General features: G+C 38.2%; 1 protein-coding gene across 1 annotated transcript in view; it reads left to right on the top strand.

Annotated features, from left to right (window-relative positions):
- Positions 1-16,536, top strand: part of chrm3a (cholinergic receptor, muscarinic 3a) — a 76,162-nt gene that overhangs the window by 34,779 nt on the left and 24,847 nt on the right. The gene's annotated exons all lie outside the window — the stretch shown is intronic.

Genomic DNA, 16,536 nt, shown 5'->3' with positions numbered 1-16,536 from the left:
GCACATCCATTTGTGTTGGTGCCTTGAAACACTGGCAATGTAAGACGCCAAGGATAATGATCATCTTCGAGCGAGCAAGTCCAAATTAGGAGGCTGTAGCAGCGGCAGTGAAGTAAGTTACAGGTTTGTCATCCAGGACACTTGTGGTTCATGTCGTGTTTTTGAGCTTTATGTTTCTCACTAGGCTGTCTAGGCAGTAAAATCTACAAATATGGGACTTCGGATCATTAAAAGTGCAAAAATGCAGCTTTTTAAATGGGATGCAAAGGAGTCTTTTGCCAAGATCTCTTTGTGACAGTTTTGGAGTGAAACTCCCTGTTGCCTTAAACCAGGCACCAGCAACTGTGATAACAACAGTGTTTGACTCAAGGTGAATGGAAATGGGCTGCTGTGTGTAAGCTACACATAAATGAAAAAGTAGGATCCATAACTTATATTTGTGCTTGAGTTTATATTTCTTTGTAATCCACTTATCTTCATAACTTTTTTGGCAAAAAAAGAAGGAAAAAACTGAGCAGGTTTCAAACAGCAATGTTTCTTATCTGTCCAAATATGAACTTCCAGCATCTCTTAAATTACTAATTAAAGGTAAATAGAATTGTCAAAATGAGCACTTTTTTTCTTCCTTTTTCTCTTTTGAACTTGTGTCTTAGGAGTTTAGTTATTTGGTTTACACAACCCCTTAGGAATGTTTCCTCTTCTCATCAGTGATAGAAATCTAGGTATGCATTGTAGCGCCATGGTGATGAATCAGTAAACCTTACCCTGTTTCCTTCCCGGCTTTGTATCATTATGATGAGGAATTATTTAATCTTCCACAATATCTAAGCCACCGATAGATGGAAAAAGTGGAAACTTCTGAGCAAAATATTTTGAGTGCCAATTTTTATTATGTCTCCCACACTTTTTTATTATGTGTGTTACAGCCATGGTATGTCTGGAAGTTCATATTTCCCAATGTTTAAAAAAAAGTCACTTAAATAAAGAAATAATCCGATTTTAGGGGTCAGAGGTCATGGTCACTACTGCCTCACAAAAATTTGTCACTTCATAATTTTTATGAAGTGACAAGGTCAAAGGTCAACTTTATTGTGGCATAATATTCTGCAGGAACATTGTCTGACCATTATTAAATGTCATAACTGAGGAACAGAAGGGGAGGTTGACTAGCTGGCAGAACATACCACTGCGATTGTCAAAGGTTTCAAAGAGAAATCCAAACCGAACACAAGGAATGCCATCTGTTTGTCATTTAAGTCTCAGAGTCAAAGCCGATATAGCACCTTCATCATTTGAAGGTGCCATATCAGCCTGTTCATTGTTCTGTTCAGCTGTTAAGGAAATTCAGCTTTGATTTTGCTTAGTTTACTCTTGGTATTTTTGAGTCGAGCAGAGGTCTGAAAATAAAATGCTAAAAGATTCTGCAAATCTAAAAAACCCAGCACTGTTTTCATTTGGAACTTCCTAACTTTTTCCTTGGATTGAATTTTTCTGTTTCTGTTCCCCTTACACTCCCTTTATTTCTGTTTTGCCAGGCCATCCATTTTATGAAGGGTATCATTAACAATCTAGTTCTGTTTTATGCATTTTGTGCGGTATAATTCTCAGTATCGGAATTACTGCCGCACCAAATTATGACTTTTGTTTGATAATGACTGCCTATAGAACAAGGGACCTTCATTCCTGTTGAGCAGTCTTTTTCTCCATCTCTGTGCTGCTCTAAGCTGAAATTTACCATCTGTTGAAAACTCACAGGGGCAAAAGCATATTAAAAAAACGTTTAATTCCCGTTTTTCCTTGACAGGACAGAAGCTAAGAATCTTTTTATTTTATGTGATGAGGGCACATTGTCACCTTTAACTTTGAAGTTGTTATTCTCTATATTTTTATACCACTAAAACATCCAATTCCTTGTGTGCTTTTCTTTTATCCTCCATTTATCTATTCACTTTCCGATGCTAACGTTTGATTTGTTTCCAACTTCAGCCTCACTTGGAACCAAACCTTTCTTCCATTTTTAGGGGTCAAGGTGTCTGAAGATCTGAATTGATGATTCTGGCTTTAATTAGTATAGCCTGTTTTAGTGATATCAGCAATTCTTTACAGGCTATGCTAATCTGTGCCAGAATCAGCAATGCAATTGGGACGGATGCATTTCTCCATGACGTACATTTAGGCCATTTATTGTACTGCTGTCATTCTCTTAGTTTCTCTTTTTTATTTATTGCTGGTTTTGAGTCAATGCTTTGAAATATAACAGAGCAAAAAAAAAACAACTCCTTGACAGGGATGGATACTGGCAAAGTCAAGGGGCATATCTGCTGATAAGATATAATTTGTAATAAGCCGAATGAAAAAGAAAATACTGTTTGGCCTATATGTCATATGTGCTGAAATTAAGTGGCCTTTGCTGTGATCCATTGGGCAACAAGTTGATGAGTGTAAATGTCAAAGATTGTGTCAGTATCTAAACCTTCTTATTGGAAAAGGAGGTTCACTGGTGTGAAAAAGTGCAGATAACCCTGACTCCAGTAGCTGCTTCGTTGTGCCGATGTTTTTTCCATTAACCTTGTATGTTAGAGGTGCCTTACCTGCGGTCACTTAATTTAACAAAATGTCTGCCCTTTAAAAAAGACATTATCCCTGCAGAGTCTCAATTGACCTCTATAATGATAAATGTATAATACTATATCTATTTTTGAATACATACTTGGAGAAAACAGTATCTGGAAAGATTTGATAGCATTTATCTGCAATATCACTGTCTGTTTTTTGTTTTTTCATTTTCATTTTAAATTATTTGTACTAATCATTTCAAAGTTACAGTCATTCATTTATGTAAAGCTCTCTTAATGTCCCACCACAACATTACAGTCTGGAGTTTGGCTGAGCTATTCAAAATCTTTCATTAGCCATTCTGTTGTGGTGTGCTTGGGATCATTGTCCTGTTGCATGACATGAAGCAGGACAATGATCAGGACTATCAAGTTCTATCCAGGTGCCAAGCAAGCCCACACCATCATCCCTCCACCACTGTGCTTGACAGTTGATGTGAGGTGAGATGATTGTGCTGTGTTTAGATTTTGACAAATGTGAGCCACATTGTGGCCAAACATTTCCTCTTTGAACTTTCCTAAGGACATTGTTCTAAAGGTCTTGGGACTTATTCAGATGTAAATTGGCAAACCTAAGTTGTGCTGCTATATTGATTTTAGATAGAAGAAGCTTTCTCCTGACAACTCTTCCAAGCAACTCATACTTATTGAGTCTTTTTCTAAGTGTACCGTAGCGAAGTGTAACGTTTGCCTTGCTAACTGAGGCCTATAGAGTTTAAAATGTAGCTTTTGGAGTTTTTGCATTTTCTCTGACCATTGCATGTTCTGACCTTGAGGTAAATTTTCTGCAATCTCCACTCGTGGGAAGGTTATTGCATTGTCTTCACATACATCCGAATGCTCCAGACCAGAAAACTGCCAAAACCTTTTGGATTTATTGAGGCTGTAACACTTGCTGAAAGACAGTTAATCAATTGCATTTGATTTGCAGGACCTGTCTACTAGTTATCCTACTAGTACCTAAGGTGTACTGGATTTTTGACTGCAAAAACTTTCTTTTTTCACATCACTGTGTAATCCTGTCTTCATATCAAGCCCATCTTCAGTACTAGTTTTGGCTTGTATCTTCTCACTTGAGCAGTATATATAAACTTAACAGTTACCGCTCTGTACTGTATTCTAGCTCATAATGTCACTGATGCATTTCGACATTTCTAAACTGTATTCAAATGCCAATCTCTTGCACAGGAAAGCGTATATGTTTATAGTAGGTAAAATGTGGAAGACAATGATCAACAACAATGTCTATGCTCACAAGCAATGTGTCCTGTGACATATTTCAAGACCAAACAGAATAGCTGCTTATAGTATTTTTCTGTCCTTGCCTCCTTGTGGAAAGAAAAATTCCCTTCATGTCAATTTTCTGCCACAGGGGTAGAGCATATTGCACATTCCAGTAATAGTGGCATACAGGTAAACTGCCTGTAAATCAGGTCTCTGAGGAACTGCCATTCTGCAGTGGCCTTTGATTGTCAGGGGAGCAAATGGCACCAGCATCTGCAGGCACTTGGATCTCACCCTGATGAAAAATGCACACACAGACAGAGAAACGTTCGGATAAACACACGAGCACAGGCACTTGCGCACATACACACTGAGTGCAACTGGCCTCACATTAACCCTCCAGCCCTCTTTGTTTTGACTGGCTCTGAGCAGGAATATCAATCCACCTGTGTTGGCTTTACTTTGAAGCATCTGAGAAAGGAAATCTGCTCTCATTAACATAATCACCCTGAGAGATTTTCTCATGTACAACCTATTAGGCTTAATGTTTTAAGTAATTTGCCATTACTCATTATTTAGCTTTTGTGAGGGACATGATTAAGTTCCAGTTTTTCCCTCTGTCTCTCACACACACAATTTAATCTGAAATTTGCTACATGCTTGAGACTCAGGGTGATTGATCTTGGTAAATTAGTCTGCTGCCCACTGTGTCATGTTATCTACATCTATGTTGATGAATCACCTGTCTTTTTGGCTCACAGCAATTAACTTGCATGTTTAACTTTCCATCCATCTTGTCAAGCTGTGTTTAAAACCTTAATGCGACTCTTTAAAGTGACTTGCAAAGCTTTGATTTTACAGAAAGACAGTCCCTTGCATGATTATGTACCTTACAAAGTTAATGCTTCCAGCTATCTATTCCCCTGCCAGGTAGTTGTCCATCATTTCTGAAGTGGATAAAATGCTCTAAATTTTCTGGGTAATTGTGTGTGACATTAAAAAAAAAAACTATACATTTTTTAACACCACACATTGATCTTTAACTCGAGAAAATCTCATTTGCATTTGTATTTAATGAATATAAATATTGGCTTATTTACAGATGCAGCATAACTCAATAGCTTGCATATTCAGGTTAGTATTTTTTTTTTAATTGTGTCTCTTTAAACTTGTTGATAAAATCCCAGTTAAATCTTCTCCATCATCAGGGCGAGTCAAAAGAGTAAAATGCTGGGGCCCATGAGGTCACCTCTCCGCAGTTTTATACACCAGAGCACCAGGCCCCTCCATTTAGTAAAGTAATTCAACTCATTACCTCTCTCTCCAAACTGTATGCATGGAAAGTGTTATGCCTGAGCTCCCATAGGCTCTTAAACTGCTTTGGTTTATGAGGCATCCGCTAGTGTGTGGGTGCACAAGCGATTGCACACGCTGAGTGTCTCTCCCCATGTCTCCAAACATTGATAAAGCAACAGAGGGAGAATTTCTCTATTTTGCCTGAAGCTAAATAAATAAATAAACTATAATGCATGTCCAATTTTCATTTTTCATTTGCAAAGAATTTTGTAAGTAATTGGAATTCCAGTAATTTGACAGTGCGAGAGAGAAAATAAACTTGAGTTAGTGAAGATGGATGGGCTGGGTTCTGCAGTATGCAACGCATTTTATCCTGCTGTATTTTTATATGTTTTTTCCTTTGTTTATTATTATTTTGTTAAAAAATTATTAAATTAGGATCTATTAGGATTCTCTTTGCTGATCATTAGATCATTAGAAAACATTAGAGCACTTGTGCAAATATGTGATGTCTTGATAAATCGAGGAGATATTAGAAGTTTACACAGCACCATTCTCGCATGAAAATATCTTAAAAGTTTATTTTGTGACCCAGAAAGAGTAATATTTCAAACTCCGCCACTCTGTGTTCCTCCGCCACTGCCTCGTTTGAGTTTAGGACAAAATGGATTCTGGGATATTGCATTTCGTCATTTCGAGCTGATTGGAGACGAAAACAGCCAATCAGATTTTTTTGCATCCAAGTCTGTGATTGGCTGGTTTTGTGGCACAAATATAACGGCGTACAGAAAGAGTTGAGCGCGCACGGGCAGAAATGTTGAGAGCGCAAGCAACACATTGCGAGCGAGCGCAAATGCAAAAACTGAGCGAGAAGGGCTGCTATTGTGTGTGTGTATGGATAATAGCAAACACTGAAATACATTTTTTGCACGCAGCAATGAGTTTTGTTCCCACAAATTTAGCTTTTCTTCGCTCGAATTAAATTTCTCCTCAATATGCAACACTTGCACCTGCAAAAAAAATTTATTTATTTATTTTTTTTTACGTACGCTCAAATTTTTTTTACGTGTGCTCAGAATAGTGGCACAAAAATAACGCCATAGAATACCTGCCTATGGATTCCACAAACAAATCAAAGTTATCAGAGGAAAATGGAAACTTTAAAAGCGCCTGAATAGATTTGCTGTCATCGCCATCACTGCTGGGTTACTGGTATGCTTGATCTGTGGCTAGACTAGAAACTGGCTTTTTAAATGTTTAATTATTCATGAAAATCATCTACTTGGAATATTCATTTGCACAAACACACGGCTCAAGTATAGCTGTACATATTATTACATATTTCTTCCTTTTTTATTTAGATCTATTAGTGATGTTAATGGGTTCATTACAGCTCCATACACATTTTCCAGGTTAAAAATACCTCAATTGGCTGTTTTCATGCTAAATGTCGTCAGCCCCTCTCCATGATTGTTCCATATCTATTGAAAATAGGTTGTCTGATAGGATTTATTATTTGTTACTCTTATAAAGGTTAGATTTTCTTTATCTTATGCCATAATAAAGTGGTTGGTTATAATTGAACAGTCCACATAATAATCCAGAAACTAATCAACACAGTCAGTAATAACAATAATTGCTATGATTGTTATGCCAACCACCAGTTGTGAAAACTAAGCACATCTTTCCTCCTTATTTTTGTTGGCCAATATGCTATTCAATGCTTTAACAGTGTCAGTCGCAGTGTGCTGTCATCATTCTGCCTTTGTTTATGTGAACTACAGAAGGTGGGTGCGGGACAAGGGCACTCGTCAGTTTTTTGACCAGCTTTAAACAGTGTGACTTTAATTGACCTTCACTCCCTATGTACAGTCTCTTGTTCAGTTCTTAGGAACATTCAGGAACGGCTGCTCCTTGTCTATCAGCTGAGATAACTGCCAGTGTGATTTGTGCGGTGCAGTAATGCTCACAGCCATTTCCCTTGCGAATTATTGGAGCCAAGAATACCACCCTGTCATGGAGTTAATGACACTTCGTTGATTCAACCCATTCCCCATAGGCAGTAAAAAAGAAAAAAAATTTCTCTCTTTCCTGAGGGTCCTATGTTAGTCACAGATTTCTTTAGCTTAATTCTTTTAGTTTAAAATATGCTCTAGGGACATAGCTAACAGAGCTCCACCAATATATTAACCTTAACAGACCTCAAATCAAAAGTCTACTCAGCATTAGAATTGTCGGCAAGTGCTTCCCCGCTTTATTTGCAAAAGCTAACGTTGTGTTAAAGTGGATTTTTATGCCCAGTCAAACACATCTGCTTTTCAGCATTTCACTTCTCACCCAGTGAGACTGAGGTCAGTTCAAGCTGGATGGGGTCTGAATATTCATGAACAGTTTAAAGTACTGTTGCGCTGAAAAAAAAAAAAAAGAACAAAACCCTTATACTGCCAGAATTCTGCTAATTCTGCTATGATTTGATTTGAAATCTAAGATGTAAACAGTAGTATGGATTACTTCTCATTCTAACCTCAAGATATTTCCCTCAATTATCATCATGCTTCACCAGCTCTTGGTGTCACTCTCTCTCTCTAGCTGAGCTCATTACTGTTTCCTCTCTGTTTTTCTTCCTCCTTCCTGCCTATACAGAGCGTACGGCACACCCTGTTTAGTTAGAAATAACCCTACGGATGCACTTGCATCAACACTCACAAATTCACATGGCTGGCAGATGGCACAGAAAGCCTTCCATCAGCATTATAGGCCTAGGAAGTGTGCTTTTGCTCAGCATCCAATAAGGACATGGAATCCTGCAGTTTAATGCTGATGTGGAGGCTGTTGAGAGGAAAGAGTTCTCAAATGGATGCAAGCTGATAAAGTGGAGATCCAGTGGAGACTGTTGAGTAGCATGCAGTTCATCTATAAAGTTGCTAAGTTACCAAAATCATTGGCTGGAGTATGAGAGATTTAACCTGAATGAACCCCAAATAGATTTTCTTCACCCCCGTGACCTTTATGATGAGTCCTTCTATGCATACTGTGAGAGGATATGATTGCACAGGTCTCATGGAGCTATAAAATGTAAAGGAAAAAAGATTTTGCATGTTACAGCTGATGCTATTTTCCACACTGGTGATTTGTTTTTCATAAAATTTGACTGTATTATCAGTGTAACAGTGTTCCACCACACTGAAAATATGCTACGTTATGCTTCCTCTTCAGCACATCTCTGAAAGAAATATTAGAAAACAATGTATTTCATTTTCAGTGGTCACTTTAGAACGTGTTACATTGCTATCATAAAAACTGCATTATTAGCCTCCCCCTTGAACAGCTACAACAGTTTATGTATGACTTTCAACAACGTCTGATTCGGTTGCTTGAAGATTGAGGAAAAATAGCTGTTATTTTATGTGGTTTTTTTTATTATTATTGCTTATTTTATGTTATGTATATGTAAATAATAGTTATGAAACTTGAGTAAAAATAAATAGACAAATTGTATTTTATTTTTTAAAGACAGCTTCAGAAAAAATAGAAGCCTAGTCTGTCGAGGAAGGATGAAAATTAGATTTGTAACTGAGACTGATGAGTCACTTCTCACGGCTCAGAAACTTGCTGAAACTGCTCGTCTGCTGAGTTTTCCTGTTTTTTTGGCCCTTTAGGAAATGAAAACCGTTTTGATAATGCGATCTTCTTTGCAAAACAGGTCAGAGTTTGCCTTAATTTCCTCAAGCTTAATTTGTTGACCTTTTGCACTTTTTATCTGCAGTGATAAATAGCGTGTTGGTCTTTTCAAGTGTAAATGAAAGTGAAAAGTCCTTCCTTGCTTGTACGTACTTTAAAAAGAATTTGTTATAGCTCAGCAGCAAGACTTCGCCTTACAATGATATATTCACTTTAGTGAAGCCTGCAATATCAAAAGTAAATTCCCTGGCAAAATGCAATCAGTCTAACTTATTATCAGTGAAACAACCTGCACAGCTAACAGCCTAATGGATTTCTGTCATGATTTCTTGGTTGCACTGGTTTGCAACCAAGAAATACCCTGCTTTCCCTGCAATGTGTCACTCCACAAAATTGAACACAATAAGACAGAAAAACTCTTTTTCAGCAATATCTGCAGCGGTGAATAGCGCGTAGCTGATGCTGCAGCTGCACCTCCGCCGACACAAAAGCAGAGACAATGAGCTTTGATCTGATGTGAAATCTGATAGGTCTGTGTGTAGCCATTGTCACAGACACCTCCTAGTGACATGATGTTAATGACTTGACTAGGACAACAAAGGGCAGTGTCTTAGAGTGCCCACTGAACCATGCTTACAAATTTGTGCTTGGAAAAACACAGAGATAGGCATGAATGGCAAATACTTCTCAGTATTTAACACTCAGGCTGTGCTGATTTACTGAATGGTAATTCATATGTACAGCATATCATATTTCTCTAATTAAACCCAGATTAATTTACAGTGATAGAAGAGTCACAAGTACTAAAAGGTTTTCCCCAGAAGTGCAAACTCACTTTTACATTATTATCATATCAAAATGTCTGAAATCAGATGCATCAGATATCCTAACATGCTCCCAATATAGGTATGTCTTTTGTTCTACTGTGATGGACCACACTTAAACTGTCAGAGTAACTACAGAGAAGTACAAACATACAAAACAAAAAAGTAATTAAAAGCTGTGATATTTCACTAGTCTGTGCAGAAATGGAAGAGTAACAGGCACAGACAGAATGGGATTGGTTGGTAGAAAAGCAGGGGGGCAGATCAAGAGAGAACTGAGGATGAGAGATTGAGATTGATGACGCTAAAAGAAAGAAAGCGAAAAAGGAAGATGTATATAAAGGAAGTGTGGGTTCATTGGAAGACAGCTAAGAGGGGGGAAAATGAGAATGTGGTATTGCTGGAAGAGATGCAGCTGTCCTCTGTCCAAGTGACTGTAGCAGAAACAGACTAATTGATAAAGTATGCATAGTTAATAAAATCTACAGCCATCTGTCTTTGAGTTTTTGTCATTTTGTGACAAAAGCACTGAGACATGGTGGGTGAACAATGACACTAAAAATGGAATTCTATTTAGCAACTGCGGTTCTGACAGAATTAATTGGACTCGAGCAGATAGTTGCAGCTCGATAGTTTGACGTGCCTGTTTCAGTGACACAGTAACACTTCCTCCTCTCCCCCCTTCTTGAGGGTTGATCCTCTATGTCTTACACAGCCTGTATTACTACCAAAATTCAAATGGGATTCAAACATCAACAAATCTGACCTGTTAGCTTGTTGTTGGTTTACTTTGTGTCTTGCAAACAGCGGTCGATTGGTCTTTTGCAAATAATGCAATCTTTAATAAGCATTTTTCACAGTGTTTAGCAACATAGATTTTGATTTTTACTGTTTATTATTTTATCACTCTCACAGGAATGCAACAGAAGCCACATTTTTACTCTCTGTCTGGGTGGTCAGAACTTGGCATAGTTCAGATATGAGTAAGCCAAAGAGACATCTTTCAGAGCAAACTGAGGTTTGCTACGAGCAGTAAATGGCTCTGTTGTGTGCACACGCTCTGATCCTTTACATAGCAAAGTCACTCAGTGTGCTAACACAATCACAACACCAGTACACCAGTGTAACCGATACCTGACCTAGTAGCCAAAAATAGCTTGCCATTTGTTTGTTAGCAAACTTAATACAGATCGCATGCGCTGTGTAATATCACCGAATTCAATTCCCAAGTGGGCAAGCGGAGGAGAAGGCTATAAAATATGCCCTTATTCTCCCAGGCCGGCCAGAAATCTGACTTCCAAATGGCTCCATGGATAATTTAAGGTTTGCAGCAATAAATGTGTCACTTGGGAGTATTTCATTAGTCGAGGTGCTTGGGTTATAAAATGCTTACTTGATTCTGTTGTCTCACCTCCCACAGCCAGAACTCTATTTCATCCCTCGTATGAAACGTTATCTAAGCCTGTCCTCGACACCTTAAATACATGTTCACCTCACACTGATTTTATTATACTAAATGTGCAAAAAGCCTTACATAGCAACCACCAGCTGACAAACGGTGATAGCCTCTGATAGTCAGCATGAAAGAGTCATAATATAACCTGTATAATGGTCATAAGTTGTAGTCTACTGACTCTCTGTAGCTCTGCCTGGGATGACTGCTGAGTTCTCAAAGGAAGTCTAGCTGTCTTAATGGATTTTCTCTTTCATAAAAGTAGCTTCTATCTAGTGCTTTAGAAAGGTCTCAGTCTGAATTTGAAGTTATAGCATGCTGTGAAGGCTGGCTCACTTTTAGGGAAGTCCTGCCTTGTTCTAGCTGAGTGACTGGGAGTGCTGAAACGTGACGCATAGTGTTGTGGTGTTCACTACTTAGCTGTCACTCCCAGGAAGGTACCCTGCATGCCCAAGTCTTGAAGACAGTTAAAAAGTTTTCTGTCACAGAAGTGTCTGCAGGTAGACGGTTGTATCGCTGCGCTGCTTGTAAGCGTGTCTCCTGATTAAACTGCTCCCTGTGTTCGAAAAGGATGCTCTTAGATTTATTGGCATATGCCTCCTCTGATAGATGCCAGTGGTAGCTACAGTTGGAAAGCTTCATGCCTGTCATTTTTCATTTATATTGTCTCTTCTGCCTGTTGTGCGTTATTCTCAGAGGATTACAGAACGAGGCTTGCTTGATGCATATACTTTATGCTGTAAATTGTAACTGACAAAGCGATTTAGACAGATTATGAAGTATGCGATATACATGTACTTGTCTCATTAAATTAGAGCTTTTGCTACATTTTAAAAGGCTGTCAGCTGTCACTGTTTTAATCGGTATACTCAGTCATAACTGTCAAGATTTATAATAAGTGATTATTATTTTGAAGTGCTTGCCAAAGCCTCTGTAATGTCACGCAAATCTTCGCCATGCATTTTGATGTGGATCACTTGTCATTCACTTCAGGTGGCAGGGGTTTATAGACTACTGAAATGAACACCTTCTCTTGCTAATGAGCCCACAAAAGACAGGGTAATTCTGGGTATCGTCCCCTGTTGTGCAATTAGGCTTAAAGTCTGAAAATAATAAGCTATTGTAATGACTAATTATTTTTCACCATATTTGTAGATGCAAATGTGTGCCACAATTTCTCACTTACTGGCTGGTTGGCTCTGTGGACTCTGTATTTTCTCAGTTCAACCTTTCTGAATCTGTTTTCGAACATAAACATGACGACAGAGCTGGTGATTTTTTTTTGTCACTGCTGTTTTTCTTTATCCTCAGCACTTCAAAGGCATCACCTTTTTACACCAATGGAGACGACTTTTCTTTCTCTTCTAATGATTTTCTTTTTCTAAAGATATTTTGAATGGCTCTGAATGACAGGTTTAAAATGAGTTTCAGGGATAATGATGAAGTAAAAGTTGAAGGCAAAACTCTGTTGCTTGAAGACGTGAGACTCACAGTTCTATTATTCAGGTTCTGTCTCCTTCATTATTTTGAACGAAAAAGAAAAGCGCATTCCTTTTAATAAATCCAGAAGTCAGGGACATTCATTAAGACACATCTTAGGAGCTGTTCTGCTACATCTCAAGGATATTTTAAAGGAAACTGCTGATGTTTGACAAAGGGTCGGCTATCAGAACACGCCTATGCTCACAAACTGATAGATAATGATTTTCAGTGAAAGAAATTACCGGCTCACGTTATAGCGGTGGGAGGTTTATTGAAGTGACAGCTTGCTAAGGCCAATTGCAGTACTGACAAGATATATATTGTTAGACAGCCCCCAAGTAGTCAACAGTATGACATCATGAAAGCCCATGTAATATTGACTTAGTGTCTGGGGGCAATGGCCAATGTTTCAGGATTTCCATTACATTTAGCAGATAATGGATAACTGACATCAGAGCTGAGATTTCCTGTTGTGCTTCCTGGTCATTGTGGGCTTAAAATGGGCTGAAAATAAATGCAACCCCCGCCCCCCTGGGTCTAAGCTTAAAAAAAAACATAAATAAGCCTGCCCTGCAGGAGTAGTTGATCACGGATGTATTGCAGCACAGGGTCAGTTAGTCCATCCATGATCATTTCAAGATCATTTATTCTATTATTACACACAGTTGTTCTTCTTAAAACTTGTAGATGTTTCAAAGGCTTTGAGGATGAGGACTAACCTGTATGTGTGCCAAATATAAAAATGTTTTTGGATAACTGTGTTAGCAGGAATCACTGTATTGTAAACTTTCCCAAATTGGCTGAAGAGCGGGACAGAGCTGCTACACAGAGGATGTGCTATTTTGAGCTGTAAATCCAAAGAAGGTAGTATATATATCGTTAAACAAATGACAGGAAAAGCAATGATTTTAGGGTAGCAGTTGTTGCTGCCAATCAATTTGGGAAGTCTGTCAACCTACAGTAAGAAAGATAATTCACAACTGGAAAAAGGGGAAGACAGTCGCCAGTCGTCCCAGGAGTGAACTAAAGCTACAGCAATTAAAGTGACCTTCGATGTTCTATGTGTGCACCAGAGTAAAGTCAGTCCTTATTAAGACAGGAAGGCTTGACTGACAAGACTCCTGGGACAATGTCCTTTGGACAGATGGGACAAAAGTGGAGATATTTGATCAGAATGCAGACATAGCAAACAAAAACCAAACTCAGCATCTCAGCACAAAGACTTCATAGCAACTGTCAAGCACAGTGATTTGGGCTTGTTTTGCAACCAAAGATTTGGGCACATTACAGTCAGTGAGTTAAATATGAACTCCTCTGTATACTAAATTATTCTTGTGTCAAATGGGAGGCTGTCTGTCTGACAGCCAAAACTGGGACTTGCAACGGGACAATAATGCCAAACACAGCAGAGGAAAAGAAACATGGTGTTGCACTGACCCAGTCAAAGCCCAGACTTTAACTCGACTGACATGCGGTCGATACTAAAAACGCTCTGGATAAATGAAAGCCTGCAAACCTCAATGAGCTGAGTCAATTTTGTAAAGAAGAGTGGCTTATAAAGTCATACAGAAAATTAATTCTTCAACGTGTTGCTGCTAATCATGTGGTGTACTTCTGCTTCTGCCTTTTAGATTTAGGTAATTTCAGTTCAGTTTTGTTTATATAGCGCCAAATTGCAACAACAGTTACCTCCAGGCGTTGTGTTCATATATATACATATATATATATTAGGGGTGCAACAATACTCGTATCGATATTGAACCGTTCGATACAGTGCTTTCGGTTCGGTACGCGTATGTATCAAACAATACAATTTTTTTATTTATTTTATCAACTTTTCTTCTGACAATGCTGTCTGTGTTGAGCGCTCAGTGGATCTGCGTTCGACTACTCCGCCTAGGCTGCACACACACATATATATATATATATATATATATATACATATATATATATATATATGTATATATATATATATATATATATATACACGTGTGTGTATCTTGGTTATAGCTTACCATCACTCTGCTCTGAAGAGGACAGAATGGTGTAGCCAGGTGGAACCGGCTGTAATTAGACCATAGAGAGAAATGATGGACACGCAAAGCAGTCACACACAATTTACCCCAGAAGAGATGATACATTGCCTGCCTTTTCCACCTCAACACACTATCCTGCACTTCAGCTCCCACAACTCCACCTGCCTTGTCAAATGTTACAACCACATGATCACCTCAGTCCATTATAGGTCATAACTGGTTTTTATGTACTGATATTTTTCCTCTTACCTTGACCTCCCTTTTTTTGCCTCTCACATCCTAATGTCACGCCTCGTTATCTGCTTGTATTTTCACTGGCATCCTCTATTTCCTAATATTTCCGTCTTCAGCTGCTGCAACCTGTTTGCACTTTTGCTTTTTTTGTCTGTTTATCTCTTCCCTCTACGTTCGGTTAAACAGATTCTGTTTACACATACTTTGTGTATTATATGTTTGTGTCACACACTGTGCTCTGTGATTTTGTTTTTTTTCACTCTCTGTGTTATCATTGTCATCACCCTGGGCAACATAGTTTTAAATCACCTATTTCCCTAAAGATAATTTTTCATGATAATGGGCACTTTCATATGGGCAAAATGCCTTCTGGCAAACACTATGGCGCTGAATTGTCTCCTTCCAAACTGTGCCTTTTCACATTTTAACAGCATGGCTATCCATCATGGATTCTGTGTTGCATATGTCTCTAGGGTAGTGGTGATTTATTATCTGACTAGAAATTACTGTGCTGATTTTGCCATTTGGTTAAAAAGAAAACACCCTACTGTGAAACTCTGGAAAGAGAAACAGAGAATACCTATATTTTTCCCGTTGCTTGTCTGCACAATCTAATGCAGTTATTTAATAAGACCTATCTAACTGAGATTCTTTTTCATGTATGACACTCTCAGCTAATGACAATCATGGATACTTTCCTCTCTGCCTTAATTTGACTCCAGTTACCCCCATGTAGTTTGCTAAAACCTCTTAGAAATTGCATCCAGCTTGCATCATCTTGAAGGCATCATCAAATTAGTTTTTGCTAACTTATCCTTTAATTCTACTTCTACTGTTCAGTTTTCACGCCCACTATTAGCATTCACTTATTATTAAAAGAGACAAGCCTTGCTGCTTTCACTCAGTAACAAGCCAACATGCATTATCCTCAATTAAGGGATATTTGAAGTTTTCCAGGAGATTAAATGCTAATATAGAGCACTTAGCGTCTCAGCAAAGTACACTAGAAAAAGAATTTCAAAGTCCAATTTCAGGTAGAGGAAAAAATCAACAACAATTATTCCTCCCAAACAGAAAATATTTAGTAAACAACATTTGCTCTCACCACATGAAGTCTACAGCCATCACAGTAATGTGTTTCTCCTAAAGGACAAGAACATAGCTGTCATCAAGTGGCTATTAATGGACTTTGCACCACATGTGAGGGTTAACGACTTATGCCCACATGTGATGCTAAATCTCTTGAAATAAAACAGTCAATTTGCAAAATGTAACCATCCAAAAACAATACATAAATAACGGGATTTGTTTCCAGAGTGCACATAGTCTGCTAATCTTTCTAAGAAACGTGCATTAACCTGTAGTTCAGTTACCTAAAATAATACAGAAGAGGTGAACAGAGTCCTAAGTGGGAGTACTCAAACTGTTTCCTCCAAAAAAAGCACAGAATCATATGTTAGTTAGTGTATGTTTCAAAAAATGCTCATTATTTAATGAAGTCATTTTCCTTTAGTGAATAATATAAAGATTTTTTTATCTCATGCATAAACTGTGGTAACTGTGGAAGATTAGGACGTTTGGTCAATTTGTCTCTCAAGCTGTACCACTGGTGGTCTGAGATGAAATCTAGAATCATTACATGCTTCAAATATCTGCTGAGCAAATGACATTCCTGTAAACCTCAGCTTTAC

Source organism: Perissodus microlepis, chromosome 13 (genome assembly GCF_051167445.1).
Source record: "Perissodus microlepis isolate ML-2025 ecotype Zambia chromosome 13, ASM5116744v1, whole genome shotgun sequence".
In the NCBI taxonomy this organism is placed as follows: domain Eukaryota; kingdom Metazoa; phylum Chordata; class Actinopteri; order Cichliformes; family Cichlidae; genus Perissodus; species Perissodus microlepis.
This window is presented reverse-complemented; position numbering and strand designations above follow the sequence as displayed.